Below are 22,971 nucleotides of genomic sequence, written 5' to 3'. Positions count from 1 at the left end.
GTCTGGACCCTCGGCGTCCCCAACCCGGAGGCGGACAGGACGACCTCCAGGTCATCCAGGTGACGACTGCACACCCTGGCGGCCCCGTGTTTGGGGTGACAATTAACGCCACCTCCTCTGACCCTCCACATGAGCTGGTGGGACACAGCCTGGCACAGTCGCCCTCTCTCCGGGGGACCCCATAAAGACTACCGTTCCCAGACTCTTTTTGCAGCAAGGCATGGCCTACGACCACGCTCTAGCTGATGGGATGTGAGCCGAGCTGAAGTGCCCCACTGCTGAATCGCTCCCTCCAGAGAAATGGGCAGGCATGTTTCTTGCCGGGTTGGGATGCAGATGTGCTCGCGGGAGCTGGAGCAGCCACTTTGGTCCCAGACACAGAAGCCACGGGTGATGGTGACAAAGCTGCCCTAACCACCCCAGGGCCACCGACTCCTGGGCTGTTTTGTGAACAGGAAATAAGCTTCTATCTTCTTTAAATTACCATATTTTTGGAGGACTGTGTTTCAACAGCTTGCCATAACCAATACAGATGAGGGACTTCCCACCCCTACATGACTAGGGAGGGAGCTCAGCAAGATCTGGAGATGCTCCAGGGGACGGGGAGTGGAGGAGAGGCGGGAATGCCCCCCATCACCAGCAGGCTGGTCCCTGCCATGCCCATCTTACCCCTTTCCACCCTCCCACCAGGGCCCCAGCCCCGGCTGCTCCCTATGCTGTGCGCACGCCGTGTGCTGTGGAGACGCCACTGCTCCTGCCATTTCTCACCTGACATGTCCTCCTCTTTGGCCCTCCAAGCCCTGCCCACCCTGCCCTCTGGGAAGCCCCCTCTGGCCTGTCTGCTCCCCCTCTCATGCACTCACAGTGCCCCCCAGGGAGGCTCGGGGCCCACGTGAGCCATATTCCCAGCCAGGCTGGGCTCCAGCAGTGGAGACAGCTCCCTTGTGTTCCCCTCTGCCGGGAGCACACAGTAGGACTGCAGCTGTGCTCAGAGACAGAGCGCCCCGCCCTGCCCCACCCTGCCCCACCCCGAATCTCCTGGGGAGTCCCCGAGTGTCAGCCGGCGAGCCTGCGTGTGTGCACAGGGCACTTCAGGGCCAGGCTGGGGACGTGCGCGTGTCCAGGGCCAGGGTCGGCCCGGCAGCCCAGGCAGCTCCCAGGACCCTCGACCTCCAGGCAGAGAGCGCGAGGCTGCGAGACCGGACTCCGGGCGAGCAGCTCAACCTCCCTGCTCCTCCACATCCTGGGGGCAGGCGTGCGGTCACTCAAGGTCACCACATTGGGCGGCTCAGGCCCGGAAAGGCCTGCGCACAGTGGGTGCTCTGTCAAAGCGTGCTCCCTCCTCCCGCCCACCCTGGCAGAGGTCTCCGGGGGGCTCCGGCCACGTCCCTCCGCATCAAATCATCACCAAGAAAACAGCGGCTCTGTCTGCCGGGCTCCCTTCTGGCTCCCGCCCCCTCCTGCCCTCGCTGCCCGGGCCCCCGTCCACGTCCACCGGCCCCGGCCCAGGCCCCGCTGCCCCGCATGCCCCCCCCGACCCACGTCAGCTACTGGATTCACGGTCACCGGGTGGGGCTGGGGAGCGAGGCTGCAGCCTTGGCCATGAGTCAGTGGGGCTGAGCGTGCAGAGGGGAGAGGTGGGCAGGGCAACACCACGCACGGGGCCCCGAGGGGCCGTGTGGACACGTACGCACAGAGCTGCTAATGCAGGACGTGGACAGCCACGAAGCAGGAGCTGGGAGAGGGCAGGGAGGAGGGGAGAAGGCACGGGGCGGGGTGGGTACCCTCTCGATCCCTCTCATTCATTTAATCAAAGACCCCACAAGCAGCTGCCGTCACCCCCATCGTACAAAGGACACGGAGAGGTTAAGCGACGTGCCCCTGACTGCACAGCTGGTCAGCGACAGAACCATATGTAAACATGGGGCTTGTAGTGGGCCCCCTGCCCTCGTGCTAAGGGGGGGGGTCAGAGGCCGGGGTCAGAGGCAGGAGGAAAATCTACGAGGGGAGGAGGCGAGAAGGAGCATAGGCTGAAAGGTAAAGCTGGTGGCAGGGGTGGGCGCAGTGGGGCAGGAGGCTGGACCCAGGAGCCCCGGCCTGAGGGAGGAGAGGTCCCCAGAGCCTGCCCAGCCGGAGAGGGGACAGACGTGGAGGGACCCCAAGGCCCTGCTCCTCCTCCCACTGAGTCCTGGCCCACGGGACGCACGGCCCACGAGGAAATGAAAAGACAGATGAAGATTCAGGAGCAGGACCGTGGCCCCGGCAGCTTGGCCCGCCCACCGGCTGGAGGGACAGAGAAGCCCAGGACGGGCTGTGGGGGAGGCCAAAGGGGGAGGACGGGGCCCCGGGGCCCCAGGGTGGTGGGGGAGGCAGGGGCTGCCCCCCATCCAGGCACCCGGAGGTGGGCAGCTCCATACAGGCTGACCGGGTACTTGAGCCTGGACACACCGAGGGGCACGAGGGCAGCCTGGATCTACGGGGAGCGACACAGGGGCCACCCTTGAGCCGGCCACTGTGGACAGCAGGAGCCAGGTGTGGGGTGGAGGGAGCAGGGGGGAGGACCCAGGCTAAGGGAAGGAGGCCCCTGGGGACCCCCTGGGATCAGGCCGTGACTCATCTCACAAAAACCAGCACGTGACCTCATGACCACCATGAGGGCGGGGTTCTACTGGGTGGAAATCAGTAAACAGGTGACAAAGAGATAAACTACTTAGTGAGAACCAATCACGAGGCAGGCGTGGACCACAGTGGGCATGAGAACAGGCTCAAGAGCTCACTGTCATCTTCCTGACAACAAGGAACAGACTTAAACTCCTTTCCCTTCCACCCCTCGCTTTACCTTCCTGAGATGCAGGGACAATGGCTGGAGGTGCAGCAGCCATCTTGAGGCCGTGAGGACAAATGCTAAGAATAGTACGGGAGGAAGGTAATGGAATCTGAATCGCTGACAACCTCCCTGGACTGTGCACCACCCCCACGGCCCCTGTCTTTACAAGGGAAAAATGAATCCCCAAGTGAGCCGTGAATTCAACCACATCATGGTCAGGTTTCTGTCTTACGCAGCCAGATTTAATCCCTAACTGACGCAGCATAAAATAATGCTGAGTAATTTTATTAGAAAGTTACTCTCAATTTAATTCATTTCAGTGCTCCTGATTACATCAAAAAGAAAGTCTCCGATGGGGGCCGGGAGGTCTTGAACCCCTCGGTACACTCGCTGTTCTCCTTTTTAATCAAGCGATAGCAGGCCTGGGCTCCGAGGCTCCCTTGGGCTACAGCGTCCAACTAGAATTTAATAACGTTGTTTTGTTTCCACCGAATTTATTTTTATGATCATGAATTCTATTTATGGCAAAGGAGGCTTGTTTTCCATTTGTAGCGGTGCTATAAAACTTCCCTTTTAAATAAATGTATTTAAGTCTTTTTTTTTTTTTAAGTAAATTTACTTAGAGAAAAACAGTAATAACAGGCAGAGAAATGTGGGGGCACGTGGGCGGCTACTGCCCGGCCCGCTCTTCTGGGGCTCGGGCCGGCCTGCCCCCGGGCATGAGAAGAGAGGCCGGTGGCGGTGAAGGCTGGCTCTCCCATGCACACCGGGGGCTGCGTCTCCATCCTTGTTGGGCCTGGGGCAGGGGGTGGGCGAGCGGCTGGACCCCTGGCGCTGGAAATCTCCGGAAAGTGAAGCCTCAGACTCGTGGGCTGGCAATCAGGCGGTGAGCGGTGGGCAGGAGTTTGAAGCCGTCCCGGTAAACAGGCCCGCTAACTCAAAGTCGCGGTGCCTTCGCGCCCACCCGCCTGTGTGAGGCCGACTTCAAACGCAGGGGCTCCAGGAGCTGCCGTGACCTTTTGCTAATTAGCCCGGGCTGTTTGCTCGGCAGCTCCAGCTCCAGCTGCGGCCGCCTGTCACCATCCGGCAGATAAATAACCCAGCTCCTCGGAGAGGCGGGGTCGAGGGAGTGCTGGCCGAGGGGTGGGGTGGTCTGGGGCAAGTCACGGGGACCTCTGCTGGGGAAAGCACAACCCCGACTTCTCTGAGAAGGAAACTGAGGCGTGGGGAGGGCAGGGGTCTTACAGAGGGGCCCGGGCACTAGTTCCGCCCACTCCCGGACCCCCCTCCCGCCAACAGGCCTCCCACGGCGCCCACAGGCCCGGGTTGGCCTCTGTGGCTCTGTCCACGGTGCTGAACCCACGCCGGCCTGGGGTTGGGCCGTGTCCAGCAGGTCACCTGAGGTCATCGGAACGCACAGAAGGCTCCTTCGGGACACTGAGTCATTGCCTCCGTAAAGGCAACTTCCAGGCACAAGGCCTCAGGACCCGGAAACGGAGGAGTCGGGGGGAGGCAGGAACAGAATTGGGAAATTCGACTCGCTGAATGACGAGACGTTCTATCCAGAAGGGACCTTGGAAACCAGACGCCCAACCCCCAGCTTCCTGAAGAAGACCCAGCGAGACGCACGCGCTGCTCCGCCAGGCCCCGCAGGAGCCACGGGCCATCTGTTTTGCCACCTGCCTTCGAAGGTGGGCCGGGCTGGGAAACATCCCATCCATTCATTCAACAAACGTTCATTCAGTGTCTGCCACCTGCCAGGCTCAGGAGGCTGACGGAGCAGAACACGTGGCCGGGGTGAGTGAGACAGAAGACGGAGATGTCCCGGCCTCGTGAGGGCTGGGGGGCCGAGGGGGTCCCGCCTGGCTGCGGCCACCCCGGACCAACTCAGGGGAGCGGGAGGCTGACATGGGTTGGGAAGGAAGAAAAGACATGACGTTTATCCAACGTGATGTACCAGTCACTGCCAGGCACCTGCTTCACGCTTAGGAGGGGGTGACACCCACCACTGCTTCTTGAGCGCCTACTGTACGCCAGGCAATTCACACATCCCACTGAATGCTCACCTATGGGAGAGGCTCTGATGTCCATTTTAGAGAAAAAAAAAAAAAAAAGGGAGGTCAGGTGGTAAATGCCCTGCCCGGCGCTCTACACCCAAAATTCAGCAGAGTGGGGTCTGTCCCCCTCTGCTCAGGGGATACCCATCGAGAAAGTCCTCGGGGGCACCCTCATGTTTCAGATAGGGAAACTGAGGCCCAGAGAGGGCCAGGTGCTGGTCATTGTCACGGGGAATTCCCCCAGACATCCTTGATGATGGGAGCTGAAGGGAGGGAGGCCGTGGCATGGAAGCACCGATGCGCCCTCACACCCTCCGTCTTTCTGGACTCGGAGCCCCTCGAGGGACGGGGTCTCTGGCACCACTGCACCCAGGATCTGGCAAAGGGCAGGCACTCGGTGGACGTCTGACGCACAAGGGAGGGAGCAGTGACCAGGCGGCTTACCCGCCCCATGACCTGGTGCCTGCTCAGCTCTCCGACCCACCTCCCAGCCCGCACCCCGCCCCCCGGGCTCTGGGGGAGCCCTCTGACCACCTCCAAAGGGCGTGCCTCTGGGGCTTCCAGAAAGATCTCTGTTCCCCCACCACCACCCAGTGATGGAGGAGAGAGCCTTTTCCCAAACGCTTCCCTCTCACAGCCTGTTAGAACCGGCAGCATTACCACGCTCCCTGTACACAAACTAGTCTACACAGCCCTTCAACGCCTGAACACAGCCGCTCAGCAACCCCCTGTGCAAACCGAGGCCCAGAATCCAGACTCTTCCACGGACCCCGCCATTACACTGGCACCTCCTGACAGTCAAGGGAGACGTTACAACCCCGCTCTACCCCACAAGGAGACTCCCGGGGAACAGCGCCCCGTTCCAGCCACGTGCAAAACCGGCCGGGTCGGAGTCCCAGAACCTCGTGACGTGCCTACGGCCTGGAAAAATCCCGGCCACAGCAGACAAAAGAGGGCATATCCACGATTTCCGGAAGAGCTAACAGAAAAGAGCGTGTCCAGCTACCTCCCAGCTGGAGGCGGAACCTGCAGCAGCCGGGTCACCGGGACGCGTGGCGTGCCATCGGGATGGCAGCCTCAGTCAGTTCGGGACTGTGGATAACTCTCTCCATATAAGAACCTGTTTTTCGAATAGACCACGTGAGTCAATATTAACATATGTCAGGCTGCACATATGGTGGTTTTACACTCAAACACATGGTATTGTGTCTATTCCCGTAAACGGGTGGAAGACGAGATCTCTTTTAACCCACGAGGCCACCGTGACTCAGCAGGGAGGATGCTGGGCCGGCCCTGAGCCCCCAACGCCACAAGCTCCTCCTGTCACATCCCGAGGCGGCCCCTTCGTCCTCTGCCCGTTCTGTGCATCACAAGGACAGCACCCCTGCAGGAGTCGACCCCCAGGGGACAGCTGTGTCTGCAGTGTAGCCGGATATGACCCCGTCTCCTTCGAATCCTGTCCTGTGACCCCAGCACACCTGTCTCGCAGGTGGGTGTGAACTGGTCCTGCCCCCCCCAACTTCTGAGAGAATCCAACAAGCAAGCACATCCCCTACCTTTGGGTCAGGGCCCCCCGGCGACCTGACGCGGCTGAGAGGGACGGGCTGGTGGGTCCCTCCCCGTGGGCGTCACGGACATCTTCTCCTCATCGCAGGACACAGAGGAAGAGCATGGGTCCAGACGGAGCGCAGGACAAATGGTCACCAGGGCAGCTCCCCCTGCGTGGAGACAGAGACGGGAGGAGGTGAGGAAGGGCGGGGCTGTGCAGCCTGCCGCCATCTCAGCTTCCGGAAGATTCCGTCGGCCCAAGCCACAGGGATCCGGGTGCTGCGTGCACCGAGGGCATAAAGGCTGGACGCCCGTATACAAACGGAGAGGCTGGGATGGCCGACACAAGGAGGCACAGGCAGGGAAAGGAGCTGATGCAGAGGGAAGATATTACAGAGCTGCTGAGGCCAGACGGGCCGGGCCTGGGGTCCCTGCGGCTCCACTCTGCAGGGGCCCGGGAGGTTCTGGGACCAGCACGTGCACCCAAGGCCCAGTGCATCCATATCCCCTCTGACTCCCTTGACCTCAGTGATGGAGGCAAGCAACTGAGGCAGGCCGGCTAAGCAAAGACTCCCTCCCAGACGGCCCTCTCCCTATGGCCCCCTCCTCCTCCATCCCAGGGGCACCTCTGCCAGGGGGCAGGGGCTGCTGCATTCCGCACCAGGCCGGCCAACCACTCAGGAGGGAACCAAGTCAGGACACAGAAGCCCGAGGCCCGGGCCGAGGTTGTTACAAGGAGCGTATGACTCAGCAAGTCAGTTTACAACCCCGCGTCTCCTGACCTCCCGCAAGGTTGGGCCGTTCATTCACTCCTTCGTCACGGCATCCAGCCCGACACACAGAGCGTCGTGTGTGAGCTGTGGACTCTCCCCCTCAACTCTCCGTTCGGTTGGGCCCTGTTTCGCAGACAGGGAAACTGAGGCTGAGACAGGGAGAGTCCTCCTTCCCGGGACACACAGCCCAGAGGCAGTATGGAGGCAGGTCTGGACAAAGCCCGGAGCTACGATGCCACGGCGCTCTGCATTCGAGGCTGAAGGCACGGGTTCCACCAACTCCACGGTGGCGGCATCGGGTGGGGGCCGGGGGGCCCCAGATAGGCGGCATCTTCGGGACAAAGGGGATTCTGGGAGCAAGGCTGGTGGTGATAGAGGGGCAATGGGGGATTCTGCTGCACCCTGAGCCCCTGGAGGCCGGGCAGCGACCCTCAGGGGAGGGGGCCCCCCAGCTCTCGCTGCCCCCCCCCCCCCCCCCGGGGCTCTGGGCCGGGAGAGGGAATTGAAAGGCGAGAAGGAAGCTGTCGTGCGAGGAAGTGCGTGCGTGCGCACACAGACGAGAGCGCGGCACGGAATTACCTAAAATTGCTGGTTAGAAGCGGATGTAAATAACCAAAAAATATGTGGGGAAGAGGGGGGAGGGCTCGTCAATTAGAGTTAATTACTCAACAGCTAATTGGAATAATAATGGTGGCATTTGAATATGCTAATAAGGCCAAACCTGCCTTGGAAAAGGTAATTGGAAGAAAAAGAGAGAGAATGTGGGCTCCCAGAAGTTCCCCAAGCCTGGCCCTGGAGGAGGCTGCCAGGTCAGGCCACAGCCCAGGGACCAGGACGGGACACCCCTTCCCACCTCCAGGCCCTCGTAGGTCTGGCCGCCAATGCCCACTCTCCTCCCTGGGGCCTGGAGACCTGACAACCCAGCACGGGCTCCCCAGCTGCCCGGCTCCCAGCTCTCCAAGGACAGACGCCTCGCCCAGCCAAGCCCCAGAGGAGCAGGAATGCATACTTATTGAGCGCCCACTGTAGACCCAGAGGAGAAGCAGGAATGCGTGCTTATTGAGGGCCCACTGTGTGCCCAGAGGACAAGCAGGAATGTGTGCTTATTGAGCACCCACTGTATACCCAGCCCCGCTTTGCAAAGAATCCCCATTGCAGATGAGGTGAGAGAGCTCGGGAGCCGTGAGGCATGCCTGCAGTGCGGCCAGCAGTGGGCAGGGCCAGGGCACGGCTTTCTAGCTCCTCTCAGACTTCCTAGCAAAGCTGTCCAAAGGCAGCATCGCAAGCCCCATGCCACCACGCGTGTGAGCAGAAGCCAGGCCACTCCCGGGGGCTCTGCGTCCCTCCCTGTGTGCAGGTGGGTTCTGTGCTCCCACACCTGTGTGCCGGGCGCCTACCCGAGCTTTTCACTCTCCATGAGCATCACTTCAGGCCACATGTGAGTGCACACATGTGGACACAGGCACATGCATGCACCTGTGCACACTTACACATGAGCACAGCCACACGCACACACACTCACCATCCTCCACACTCAGACACACCCAGGCACGGGCATCCCGCACGCCTGCTCAGGCCTGACCCGAGCCTTACCCAGACCCTGGTGTTCTGGCCTGCAGACACCAGTGAGTGCACGGCCCCTGAGGGGTGACCACAAAGGGGGCTGCCAGGCCCGTGTGTAGCCTGGGGCCCATTCGGACCCACCTGCCTTGAGATGACACCTTTTCAGTCCCCAGGCAGCCCAGCCTGGAGCAGCACTCAAGTGCGCCCCTGGTGTGGCCACCAGCTCCCGCCACCTGCACGGCCTGGGGAGGCCTCCCCGGGGCCCGGCCTCCTTCCAGGACTCAAGGTGATCACACGGCCTTAGGACGGCACCTGCATGGTTACTGGGCATCCACAGGTCTGAGCTGCCATGTGGATGACGGATTCCCGGGTCTGTGGTGGGCGGGACTCCGGCAAAGCTGGTGATCTGAACAAGGCCCGGCGTGGGGGCTGCACGGTGCCTGCGGATTTGCAGAGGTTCAGCCAGAGCAGCTTGAGGTGGGACTGGCAGGAGCCGGCAGGAGAGGAGGCAGCCATCCTGCTCTGCCCTCGGAGCGGGGGGGCGGGGAGGTCCAGGTAGGAACTGGCATTCGGGCAACAAGTTCACTGGTGTGACCTCGACCGGCCATGGAATGCCGTGCCTCAGTTTCCTCTCTGTAGAATGGGGAGGATGGTGACCACCATCCACTGGATCACAGCCCAGGCTCGTCTGAACCCACAGGCTGGGAGCCCCAACAGCCTCAGAGACGCCCCCATGGACTGGTGGGCTCAAAGGTGAGGGCCCAGGGTGGAAAAATGCACACACGCAGCTGGTCTGTGATGTTTGGGGGTGCACCGGGGCCCCCAAAGGCCATCCAGCGACTCTTAACTCCCCATTTCACAGATGGAAACACACCTGTCCGGGAATTCTGCAGGTGGAAACTGAGGCCCAAGCCCATCCCTGAACTGTCACGGGGCCAGAGAGCGCTGGGGCCTCGGACACACCACAGCGGCAGAGGCTGGTGGATCCCACTACACAGATGGGTAAACCGAGGCTCCAGGAGGATGAGTAACTGGTCCAGATCACACAGCAGGGGCCGGGGGCGGGGGGGACGTGAGGCCTCCCTTCTGAGGCGCATGGCATGCACAATCAGGCCCCCCGCCCCCCCCACAGAGGAGGCAGCAGGTTTTGGGGGAGGCGGGAGGGGTGCCCGGGAATGACGGGAACGACGGGGACGACTCCTCGGCTGCGGGGACAACTCCTCGACTGGCAGCCGGTGGGCAGAGAAAGCGCCCAAACTTGACATCTGCATTTCAAACACTTATATCAGCAAAACAAATCACAGTAATTATACCATTTGCATATTTTGTGCAATGATTGTTCCACGAGGCGGGAGGAGGGAGCGGCTCCTGCTGATGCCAGCAGCCCGGCCTCCCACAGCTGCGCCACCCGCCCGCTGGTGTGGGGGCCCCTGAGTCTCCCTCCCACTCCCAACCGAGCCCAGGGGCCAAGGGGGACCCCCAGGAGCCGGAAGACTCCTGCCCTCTGTCTGGGCAACCTGTCTTACTACCTGGCCCTGGCCTTGCCTGTAAGGAGCCAGGCCCCCCATCTGTGAAGTGGGGGCACTGCTGGCCACCCTGAGGCTCTGCAGGTGTTCCCCTCCAAAGACCTGCCAACCTCATGCTGGGCTCCTTCACATGGCTCCTTCCACCACTCTGAGGTCTTTCTGTTCCTCCAACACATCCCTCCCCGCCCCTGCATGTGGCGACCCCAGGACCTTTGTACCCACTGGTGTCCCCTGCCCGGGAAAGCATCCTCCCAGATCTACCCACAGGGGGCACCTCTCATCATTCCCGGCCCAGCGCCAACATCACCTCCCAACCACCCTGATAGGACAAGCAGGGCTGCCCTCTCTGGGGCCAAGGGGCACAGCTTACTGCCTGGCACACAGTAGGCCCTCAGCAATCAGGATGCTCTGACTCAAGTCCCCTGCATTCCTGCCAGCAGCATTTGTCAGGCACCGACTGGGGGCTGGGGGACAGGTGCCAGGTCCTTGAACTGACCCCAAGGAGGTGGCATAATGGGCGGGGGTATCCTCCGACTCAGAGGAGAATCACGGGGCAAGGGGGATGGGACTGGCCCGAAGGGGCTGCCGAGCTGACCTGCCTCAGACCCAGGTCACGCTCAGGATCCCAAGCCGACCCCCTCCCCAGGTGATCCCGGGGGTGGGGCCTCCCTGGGGCATCCTGGAGGCCGGGGTGCCCCACGTGCGGTTCTGAGCTCACTTCTGCCCCTGGGCGACCTCAGGCAGGCCTCCATCCCTCCGCAGCCCCTCCTTCTTCTTCTGCATCTGCTCCAGTCGGGCCTCCTCGCCCACGGGGGGTCAGGCACAGTGTGGCGGGTCCCACACTCGTCCTGGGCCTGGGTGACCCACGTGAGTGTGCGCTGACCCACGAGGAGGCGGCCGGATGGGCTCCTGCTGCCTCGGTGGTCCCCATGCCCCCTCCTCCCGCAGGAGGCCTGGCTCTGCTCGGGTCCCATGGCTCCTGTGTCTGTCTCCACACAGCGGATGCCGGGGTGAGCAGGGACGGGGGGCCGCTGGCAGCGTCTCAGGGACCAATGTGGCAAAGCCCAGGAAGCCGGCCCCCCCACAGGCCTGCAGGTGGCCGAGGGACAGGTGAGGAGGACACGGGTGGGAGGGGCCTGGTCTGCAGGGTGAGGTCGCGACACGGCGGGCGCAGGAGCGCTGAAACCCGGCAGTGACTCGGCACACAGCTCTGCCCGTGGGATGCGTGCAGTCTGCGCACGTGCGTGTGCGTGTGCCTGTGTGTGTGTGTGTTGGGTCCACGGTCTCTGCGTGTCCGTGCTGAGCATGTGTTTGAGTGTTCCTGAGCCCTGAGCCTGTGTGCGCATCACCGTACGCGGTGGGTCCAGTCGTGTCTGTGTCTGTGTGTGTGTGTCTGTCTGTGAGACGTGCATGTGGCTCTCTGTGTGTGTACGACCGAGCGTGTAAGGAGGGGCGTGTGTGTGTACTGCACAGTTCTCCAGGCCACGGCCGGTCCTCCCGTCTGGGTCAGAAAGCAAGAGGCTCTGCGTGCCCATCCCCTACAGCTCGGGGAGGGGAGCAAGGAGTGGAAGGGGCGTGCCCCCCACCCCTATCACCCCCATCAGAGGCGGGAGAGGGAGGGGTCCCACACGCCATCCCACTGCTCTCCCTTCCCCACCCCCGTCCCCATCACAGCAGGGCCAGGGCCCACCAGCGACCATATAGGAGCCCTCCCCGCAGAGGGACGCCCGTCTCCTGAGCAATGGGCCTAACAGCAAAAACCACAACCATGTGGCGCCCGCCATAGGACCCTCCAAACACCATACGATCTGCCCCACAGCCCCACGGGCTGGGAACTGCGGCACCATCGTCCCCAGTTTCCAGATGGAGACACCGAGGCTTGAGAAGGGACGCCCGTTTGCCCCAGGTCACACAGACGCCCGGGATTCGCGTGGGTCTGCCTGAGCCCCTGCCCTTTGCAGGACGTGTGCCCCAACGCACGCGCTCCCAGGGGCAGCGCCTCCCAGGACAGGCGCCGTGAGGGGACTGCGTCCCAAACACATTAAGAGCCTCACCCAAGATCACCCAGGATACGGCCGGGCCGGGCAAACGGCTCTCTGCTTTTGACTTAAAATCAGGCAGAGGCAGCGAACAGGACGGTCCCGATGGCAATCGCGGCTCTCCCCTCGCGGTGCTGGCTGCACACAGCGCCACCTCCCCCTCCTTTTAATCTCTGCCCACCCGGCCCAGACGTGGGCAACCAGAGCCGGGAGCGTCGCGAGTGCAAATGAGGCCCCGTCCCCTGGTAAACCGAGCACCTCGCTTCACCCCCCACAGCTCCACCAATTCCAGATGGAGTAAACAGTTAAATATGAAATATTAAGCCATTAAAAAAAAAAGCGAGATGAAAACAGAATTCAATACTGAGCGGTCCTCAAGAGGGAGACTGGCTTTCCGAGCTCTGGAGGAACAGGATGAATTGTAAAAGAGAGAGGCGGATTTGACCACATAAAAATAAGGAGAGGGACATAAAAATAACAAAAATTAAAAGATATGCCGCAGACAGAGAAAAATATCTGTGGCAAGTGTGACAGAGAAATGATAATTCTCTTCGTTATGTAAAGAATTCATTCAAATCAATCAGGGAAACACCAGCAATGTATAAACAAGTGGGCAAAGCAACAGACTCAGGAGAAAATACACGTGGTTAACAAATATGTGGGACAATGTTCAACCTCCTGCAGAATCAGGGAAATGCAAATTAAAAAAAAAATACAGCGAGACACCATTTAGGCTCATGAAATAAACAAGGACCTAAAAACAACCAGCACCACCAGAAATCCCCTAACGATGATACCCAGTGCTGGTAAGGTTATGGTGAAATTGGCACAAAGCTTTTAGAAAGTCCTTTGGCAACACAGATCCAAAGGTCTTAAGATGTGCACAGCTCAGAGCAGACAACACGCTTAACGGTGCAACGAAGACATTTCCTTTGAGATGAAGAACAGCCCAAGGATGCTGCCGCCACCACTTCTGTTTGACACAGCACTCGTGGCCTCAGCCATTGCAATAACGCAAGAAAAAGAAATTAAAATTAAAGAAAAGCAAGAAACAAAACTCCAGTTATTCCCAGGTGTCCTAACGACGTACGTAAAAAAAAAAAAAATCCCAAAGAACGTATACAGATAGCAATGGATAAGAGAGCTCAGGCCGAGTGCTGGAGATAAAGTCCACAGACAGATGTGGACCGGATTTCTGACCACCTGCAGTCAGCAGATAAGGAACATTTATTAAAAAGTCAACACTGCCTATAGATTTGATGCCATTGCCCTCAAAATCCCAGGGTTTTTTTTTCTTTTCATGGAACCTGACAAGCTGATTCTAAAATTTATATGGAAGAGCAAAGGGCCGAAAATGGCCCTAATAAGAAGAGGGGCCAGCCCTGTGGCCTAGTGGTTAAGTTTGGCACGCTCCAGGGTGTGGACCTATGCCATTCATTGGCGGCCACGCTGTGGCGGTGACCCACACACAAAATAGAGGAATGTTGGCACAGATTTTAGCTCAGGGCAAATCTTCCTCAGGGGAAAAAAAAAAGAACAAACAACAAGGTTGTGGGGCCGGCCTGGAGGCATAGTGGTTAAGTTCATGCACTCTGCTCGGCAGCCCGGGGTTCACCAGTTCGGATCCCAGGTGTGGACATGGCACTGCTCATCAAGCCATGCTGTGGCAGGCATCCCACATAAAATAGAGGAAGATGGTCATGGACGTTAGCTCAGGGCCAATCTTCCTTAGCAAAAAAGAGGAGGATTGGTGACAGATGTTAGCTCAGGGCTAATCTTCCTCAAAAAAAAAAAATATATATATATATATATAGTAATTTAAAAAATACACTAAAAAAATAATAAAAACACAAGGCACAAATGTTAGAAGAGAGTCATCTGCTCTCCATGCATGAGGGAACGCCATCTCACTATGAACAACTCCTACAAATTAATGAGGAAACTACAGACACGCGGTCATAAAACAGGGAGAATCTTGAAAAGGCAGCTCACAAATGAGGACGTCCAGATGGCCAAAAAAAACCCCAAACCATCCCAGACGCTCCACTTCATCAGTCACGAAGACAGAAAAGCTTCCGCGGTCCCCCTCCCGGGCATCAACCTCCAACTCTCAGAAGAGATGCGAGAAGGCTGATCGTGGCCCCAGTCTGGATACGACCCCAATCCAGCCTCTGAACGGAATACTCTACAGCAATGAAAATGAACTAGGACCACCACCCACGACGAACGGCTAAATCCCCCCAAATAACGTTGACCCAAAGAATGAGGGCAGAAAAGGCTATGTGTGCAATGGATATATTTACGTAAAGTTCAAAAACAGGCCAACGCAGAACATATGGTTTGGGGATGCTGGTTGCTGCGTCCAGGAAGGACAAGCAAGGGCTATGATCAGGCAGGAGCATGTGGGAGTGCTCCCGGGGGCCGGGGACGTTCCGTGTCTTAACCTTGATCGCAGTGACACAGACGTCCACACTACGCTTCTTCTTCCCATTGTCTGTATGTTTTTCGCACTCTTCTCTACATACTGGACACTACACCTCACGATTTTTAAAAATCACAGGAGTGTGGGAAGAAAGCCCGTGCCCTTGAGCCAAGCGTCTTCCTCCTAAGAACCTGTCATAAAGAAATAATCCCAAAGAGAGAGAGAAAAAAATGTATGGCCCAGGATTTCCATCACCATTTAATACAGAAGAGAAAAAAAATTGGACAACATTCATGTTGAATAAAAAGAGAATGACTAAATCAATGACGGCACCCCCTTACTGAATATTGCACCCTTTTTTTGTTGTTTTTTTTTTTTGGTGAGGAAGATTGGCCCTGAGCTAATATCCATTGCCAATCTTCTTCTTTTTGCTTGAGGAAGAGTGGCCCTGAGCTAATATCCATAGCCAATCTTCCTCTTTTTGCTTGAGGAAGAGTGGCCCTGAGCTAACATCTGTGCAAATCTTCTTCTATTTTATGTGGGATGCCACCACAGCATGGCTTGACGAACAGTATATATAGGTCTGTGCCCGGGATCTGAACTTGCGAACCCCAGGCTGCTGAAGTGGAGGCCATGAACTTAACCATTACACCACCAGACCAGACTGACCCCTGCGCCACATCATTTTCATAATGCTGATGAATATTTTATAACTTGGAAATTGCTTAAGATGAGTGAATGATCAGACCCAACAAGTCCATTCCCAGATGGACAGAGATACAAACATACATGCACAAAACACATGTTCAAGGATGTTCTTAGAAACACTCTTCAGAGAAGCCCAAACTGGAAACAACTTGAATGTCCATCAGTGGGAGAAGGGACCATAGACTGGGTACCTCCACATGCGGGAATACTATACAGCACTGAAGATGGAGGGACCATCCCATCCAACAACAAAGCCCAGGGTCTCGCCCATGTGAGACATCCAGCAAAAGCAGCCGGACACAAAGAGCACGTAAGGTGTGATTCCGGCCACACAATGTACACGCACAGACAGACGGAAGTCTGCTGCTGGAAGCCAAGACCGTGTCACCCTGGGGGGGACCACGACCCAGGAAGGCCAGGAGAAGTCTTCGGGGGCCGGTTCGTTCCGTCTCCTGACTTGGTGGCTGATTAAACCTCATGAAAAATCCCCTGAGTGGTAACTTGGGAGCTGGGAACCTTTCTGCACGTGAGTCACATTTCCATTTTTGGGTTTTTTTGAGAGTGATTGATAATAACTCTATAACAAAATCTCAAAAGAAGACCAGACCGAAGGAAATTCTCTAAGGTGCTGATATGCTCATCTTTGGACGGGGGAACCATATAGATTACTTCTCCACCTTCCAACACTTTCCTAATTTTGTCTAGCGAAGAAATAAAATATACATATAGCTTTGGAAATTAAAAAAGAAATAGTATGCTAGTATATATATTTAAATGCCAGGCCAAAAAAAAAAAGTGCTTGTGCTAATTAATTAGCATTTTTTGACCCAGGCTGGCCCGGTGCCCTCAGTGTTGTGGGAGAACCCCCAGCTGATGCCAGCAGAGGCTGGGACCCCTCACCCCACCTTCTCCGGCTGCGGCCCGGTCATCCCTCACCGACAGGAAGCTGACGTGCTAATTTGCTGAGCAAAGTCAGGGAGGGCTCGGAGGGCACCGGGAAGCGAGCCGCCCGCAGCCAGCAGGAAAGTACTCCGAAGGCCTGACGAGCTGTACGTAAGAGCCGTAAATTTGATAAGTGCTTATTAGAAATATGAAAATGAGGCTTGACATTCGCTTGTTTGCCTGAAATGAAAGTTGAGGTTCCCTCTGACTCTGACTATCTGGCTAAAAATTCGGTGAGAAGCTCCACTATATAAACAAAGGCAGCTAGCCCGATGCAAAATATCCAGAAGAACCAGTAACAGTTGTACCGGGCACCCTGGAAAAGACTCGTCACAAACAGCACGGAAAGCCAGCCGTGTCCCCCGCACCCTCCTGCCGTCGCCCAGCGACTCTTGTCTCTCCCTCAAGGCGCTCCAGGCCAGCTCTTGCAGAAGCCTGGACCGCGGACCCCGTCCAGCCAGCCTGGGCACCTGTCTCCTCTCTTCCCCACGCACAAGCTGAGCGCTGCTTTAGGGCTGATGAAGATGATGACGGTGACAGCCATGGGTGTTCACGGAACGCTGACCACGTTCCAGGCCTTATGTCCCACCTCTCTTCACCCCAACCCCGAGGGGTGGAGCCTGGTCTTGGACCCATTCTACAGGTGGGGAAACTGAGGCACAGAGAGTGACCCGCCACGATCCACAGTTAGCACCCTGCTCAGCGGGCTGCCTCCCCCAGGGTCCCTGGCACCTGGTGCGGGAGGCCCACACGTCCCTCTTGGCGTCCCCATGTTTCCAGCCTGGGAAATGTCTGTTCTGGCAAATTTGCTGAATGGTGACAAGTGCCTTACCGTGTTCCGAGCAGGGAACGCTGATAAAAGAGAGGAAAAAAAAAGACACGTTGCCAGGAGGATGGGGCTGAGCGGGAGGTGAAGACGTCGACAAGGGCCTGAAATCGTAGAGGAAACACTGCAGATCTGGCAGGAACGGCTTCGCACAAACGTGCCACTACCCCCCTCCCACTGAGAACCCCTTTGACAGATGAGGAAACAGCCTCAGAGGCCCCAAGGCCGGCGGGAGGGCGGCTGCCACAGGAACCCAGACCCCAAAAGCTCGCCACCCCCAGGCGGCCCCCCAGGTGCTCAGTTCCATCTTGCAGAGGCTCAGAGAGGCCAGGAATTGGTCTCCTTCCTGCAAACGCCCCCCCCCCCAAAAGCCAGACACCCCACGGATGAGGAGGACGGGGCAAGGGGGCAGCCGTCCTAGGACTGTCCTGCCGGAGGCGGGCCGAGGTCTCAGGCTCACCTGTGTCCCCGGATGGAAACGTGGGCACGAGACCCTCCATTGCCCACCCCGGAGCCTGACTTGGCATCTCTCCGGCCCAGGGGCTGCGGGCTCCTCTCGGCCGTGCCCCAGGGAGAACGCCATCCTGCCCGCTCGCCCTCACTTGCAGCAAATTCTCCAATACCGCCTCTCAGGGCGTCCCCACTCCACCAGGAAGCCCAGATCAGAGAGGGCAATGACTTCTTCGAGGTCTCAAAGCGAGTGGCAGGGGACTAGGCCTTGGACCACGGATGGTCTGGATGAGTCAGCTCAATGCCACCTCCTCTGAGAAGCCACCCCAGCCTGCCCCACCTAAGGAACCATCCCGTGGCTGCCAGCGGATGGCCCCGGGCCATTTCTGCAGAGCCCTGTCACTCGCATTTTCCCCCCTTCTTTGCCTGTTCTTGTCACCCCCACTGACTGTCAACTCACTACAGGCAGGAACCACATCTGTCTCCTTCGCTGCTGGGCCCCGGCGTCTACACCAGCACAGGGCTTAGCACACAGTTGGTGTCTAATAAATGCACACTTCACATGGGCACGAACTTTGTCTTGCAGCCCCAGGGCCTGGCACAGGGTAGACTCAACAAGATTTGCAGAGTGACTGTGAACGAATGAATGGGAATCAGCTGAGCCAAAAGCAGCCCGGTTTTAAGAGAGGGGGGCCCCAGGCGGGGGGGGGGCTGCGTCCATTCCTCTACCTTGGGGAGGGATTTGGGACAGGCCTGTGTCGGTGGGCTTGGTCCTGCCTCCCACTTCAGCGCCTGACCCAAGGGTGCGGCTGAAGAGGAGAAAATGGGGGTTGGCATTGGGAGGGGGCTGGGGCGTCCTTGTCACCCTGGACCAGGGCCCCTGGGCTGGTTCTTGGGCAGAGAGGGAGCAAAGGTTCTCAGCAACGAGTCAGCAGGAACAGAATCGTCACAGCCCTGGCCCGGACGGGGGGACGGGGGGTCCAAAGTCACGAGGCCAACCCCTCCTGGCACATGGAGAGCACGTCTGGGGCTTTGCCGGCCTTAACAGCAGCATGAATCTGTAACGTCCCGTGACGAGAAGCCAACAGCGAGGGGTCCCGACTCCCCCACATGGAGGTGGAAGGCCGCCTTTGTCCTCATCGGGCAGGAGGCCCCAGCCCCTGGCGGTCACACCGTGGACAGCAGCCCGCCCCCGGCTTGCAGGGGGCCCGGGTCAGGTGACAAGAGTCTCTCTGAGTCCCCACCTTCATCTCACAGAGAGGGTTTGCCTTTTCTGGAATGAGTCTTAGGTTAGTTCCAAACAGACCCAGACACCCAGGGGCAGGTTCCGGTGCCCCAGCACCGCAGGGCCAGCTGCCAGGGTGGTCTCGGGGGACCCAGACGGGCCCTGGGCGAGGTGTGTGGCCAGCGGCTCTCAAAGCCAGTCTCAGTTTGGCAAAGAACAGTTGAGCCGGCCAGGCACGGTGACCGTGACATCTCAGCGTCCCAGCCGCGTGTCTCATGTTCTTCCTGCAAAAGGTTTCTGCACCTGGGCAAGTGGGTGTCCGGGTGCCAGGGGCCCACCTCCTCGAGGAGGCGGCTTCCTGTCTCAGGGCAGCCGGAGAACACTGAGGACCCATTTGCAGGGTGGCAGCTCATGCCTGTGGGTGACTGAGAGGCAGGAATCCCCTCCTCGGGCTCACCCGCCCCTCCCTCCATCCTCCCAGGCCCGGTGACGTCAGCACGGTTGCCATGGGAACCCTGCCAGCTGAGCCGATGACTTCACGGGGGCGATGGATGGGGAGGGTCGGGGCTGGGCCTGCCTGGTCTTGCAGCAAAGGTCTTGAGGAATCAGCCAAATGGCAAAGGAGGCAGGGAAGCCACTCGGCAGAGCGGCAGAACCGGGGCTTAGGGCCAGGGCAGACTGAGGCTGGAAGCTGGAGGGGGGTGTGGGCCAAGCCCACTTCTCCTAGATGGAGGTCTGCCTGGGTTGGCCGGGGGTTGGGGGGAGGCCCGTGGCTGATGCCACCTCGAGCCTCAGTTTCCCTCTCCAGAAACTGGGATCGAGACCACTATCGGAGGGCTTGGCTGCACCTGTCGCCTCCGGTCGCCATTCAGTTGTAAATGGAGGGCGCACGGTCAGGCCCTCATAGCCAGATGGGAACATCCAAAACGCTTCCAGCTAATCCTGCTCGAGGGGGGCTGGCAGCACTTGCCGGGGAGAAGGAAGAACTTCTACACTCTCCTGGAGCTTCCGCCCAGGGGCCCTGATTGGCCTGGCCAGCTCAGCGAGCCCGTCACGGGGGCCCCACCCGTCAGCACCGATTCGGGTCTCCCAGACACCTGCTCTGCGCCTGGGGTTGCCATGGGGACGAGCCGGGGGGCGAGTGTGGGCACACCTGTGTGTCTGTGTTCACAGGGGCCGTGGACACCGCTGAGGAACCCACACAGGCTGTGCACACAGACAGGTCTGCAGGCATGTACAGCGTCCATGTCCACACGTGTGGACGCGTGCACATGCAGCTACTGACCCACACACAGCTCTGTGCCCTCACGTGGGAAGGGGGCCCCGCACACCAGTGCACATCCACCCCGGGGGTCACGTGTGGCTCAGCCAGGCCTCCCTTGGGCCGTGACCACTGTCCCCTCCGGTGCATGTCGGGCGGAAGCCAACGGCTCCTTTCTCTTTCTCTCCTTTAATCCCATGATGCTGCGAGGGAGGAATTCAGGAAGGTTCCCAGTTTCCAAAGAAAGAAAGAGGTAACTCACCGAGGTCACCGAGCCCTCGGAAAGTTCCGGAGCTGGTGAGGGTTGAGGGGAGGGGTCCCCAGGAGGGCCCCAAGAATGCAAAAAACTTCCCGGCCGGGCCCAGCCTCCTCCTCCCCACCCCCCCCCCCCCCCCCCCCCGCCCGGCCAGAGGCAGCTGCAGCCCAGACGGGCAGGTCGGCGGCCCCGTGCGCTTCCTGTTTATGACTCTGCGTCTAAGACACACACACCGACAAGCAGGGCTGCTAATGGAATGCAATTTTCCACGTTACAGCATCATGGCAGCGGCTGCCTCTGCCGATTAGCTCCGACTCTCCTTGGCTGCCTCCTTCCCCAGCTCCGCTCAGACCCACCCCCCACCTGCTCCCCGACCTCAGCTCCCGGCCTCACTCTCTGACCTCCCCACCCAGCTGGGGAGAGAGAAACACCGGTGGACACGAGGCCAGAGGGAGGGGGCCTCAGCCTGGATCAACACAGCAGCCTGGCCTGTCCCTGTAGCCACTAGCGGGGCCACTGGGGTCCTCCATTGCCCAGCCTTTGCCGGGCAGGCTGGACAGAGCTGCCTGGACCCCCGTGACCGGCCTTGGGGGTCAGGGTGTGGCTGAAGCACGGGGTGAGGGCTGCCAGCAGCCCCTTGCCTCACCCCATGAGAAAGGCTCTTTCAGGGCCCCTCGCCGCTCCCCCACCTTGTGGGCAGCTTATAAGCAGCTTCCACTCCCATTCTGTCTTCCACCGGCACACAAGTCACAGTGCAGGTGGAGAAACTGAGGCCCAGAGTCGGAAGTGGCTTGTCCAAGGTCACAGAGCCAGAAAATGGCAGACGCCAGGAGGCTCTGACCTGGGATGGGGGTGCTGCACACAATGGGGGACCACAGGAGTCCCTGGCGCCAGCACCACGCCTGCCAGCCATCCTGGCCGTCCCGGGTGCTGTGGGCACCCAGGCCAGCCCAGCCCGGGGCCGGCAGTGCTGGGCTGGGCAGGCAGACAGCGCTGGTCGGGAAGGCAGAATTGGCCTTTAAATACTTCAGCGATTTCATGCCGAGCCGGCTCCCTCTTCGCGGGCGCCCGAGGCACCGGGCCGCGCCACTGAGGCCTAATGAGCTGTGAAGGTCCATTTTTCAAAGTTAAACATTTCCCGGGCTCCCTGGCCCAGCCTTTCAACACAGCCTGGTGACATCTTGGGGGTGAGTCCACGACAGCCACTCGCAGACGCGTCGTCCACACGGATTTCCACCCTCAGCTCTCACGGCCCCGCCAGACGCCAACGGAAAACCCACCCCAGCGGCCAACCCACGGGCGCAGAGCCGGGTGGACAGTGGGGCAGGCCTGGGGAGCTGGGAACCCCAGCCCAATGCAGCCTTCAGTTGTATTGATCCTAACCTCCTGCTCCCCTTACAGACGAGAAACTGAGGCGGGGTGTGAGTCTCTTGATGGCAGGGACCACAGGGTCTCATCCAACCTGGTTCCCTCGGGGTCTTGCACAGGGCCAGGCACACAGCAGGTGCTCAGGAAACATCTGCTGCTGAGAGTAACTCACCCAAGGCTGCCGAGAAGTTAGTGGCAGCCATGGATGGAGACCCCTGACCCCTAACCCCTGACTCCTGGATCCACTGTGTTGGCCTGAGAGGGCTCGAACTGCCCTCCTGTCTGCCAGGACTACTAATGGCTTTCATGGGAGGTGACCTGACCCCTGGTTTAGACTTTGCCTCTCTGGGGTGATGTGTGGAAGGAAGCCTGAATTTGCACTCGGGCAGAGCTGGGTTCAAGCCTCAGTTCTGCCACAGCCTGGCTCTGTGAGCTTGGGCAAGCCACTTCTCTACACCCCAAGTGTCTCCATCTGCCATTTGGTGACATTAGTCTCTTGAGGCAGGGCCTTCTACACTGCCATTTCTGCTAAGCCACTGTCCACACTGACATTGTCTTTTTCTAGTCCCTGTAGGTATATCCATCATCCATTCATCCATCATCCAATCTATCATCATTCATTCGCCCATCTTTCAGCCATCTGTTTATCTATTCATCCATCCATCCACCCATCCATTCATTCATCATCCGTCCATTTTATCCATCCATCCATCATCCATCCATCTATCATCCATCCATTCATCAGCATCCATCTATCCATCCATCCATCCTCCATCCATCTTATCCATCCATCCATCCTTCAGCCATCTATTTATCTATTCATCCCTCAACTATCTCTCCTTCCATTATCCATCCCTCCATTCACCCATCATCCATCCATTCATCTTTCAGCCACCCATTTATTTATTCATCCAACATCCATCTATCCAGCTATCATCTCTCCATCCATCTTATCCATCCATCCATCCATCCATCTGCTCATCAACCTTCCATTTTATCCACCGCCTCACCCATCTACTTGTCTATTTATTTATGAAGAATATATCAAACAAGCCATGTGCCAGTCTTGGACCAGGGCTAGAGGCCAGGTCCCCAAATCCTGACCCAGTGCCCTTTTCAGGATGCCAAGTACTCACATAGCTCAAGAAGTACCCATTCTGTCACTGGCATTGGCTCAGAT

At 58.8% G+C, this 22,971-nt stretch overlaps 1 protein-coding gene across 3 annotated transcripts in view; it reads right to left on the bottom strand.

Moving 5' to 3' along the window:
* Positions 1–22,971, bottom strand: part of ELFN1 (extracellular leucine rich repeat and fibronectin type III domain containing 1) — a 68,894-nt gene that overhangs the window by 23,274 nt on the left and 22,649 nt on the right. For all 3 annotated transcript variants that reach the window (XM_046665666.1, XM_046665665.1, XM_046665664.1), the window contains one exon: positions 6,441–6,602. The gene's annotated coding sequence lies outside the window, so the exon portion shown is untranslated. The remainder of the gene's footprint in view (positions 1–6,440; positions 6,603–22,971) is intronic.

The sequence above is a fragment of the Equus quagga genome, chromosome 7 (assembly GCF_021613505.1).
Source record: "Equus quagga isolate Etosha38 chromosome 7, UCLA_HA_Equagga_1.0, whole genome shotgun sequence".
In the NCBI taxonomy this organism is placed as follows: Eukaryota; Metazoa; Chordata; class Mammalia; order Perissodactyla; family Equidae; genus Equus; species Equus quagga.
This window is presented reverse-complemented; position numbering and strand designations above follow the sequence as displayed.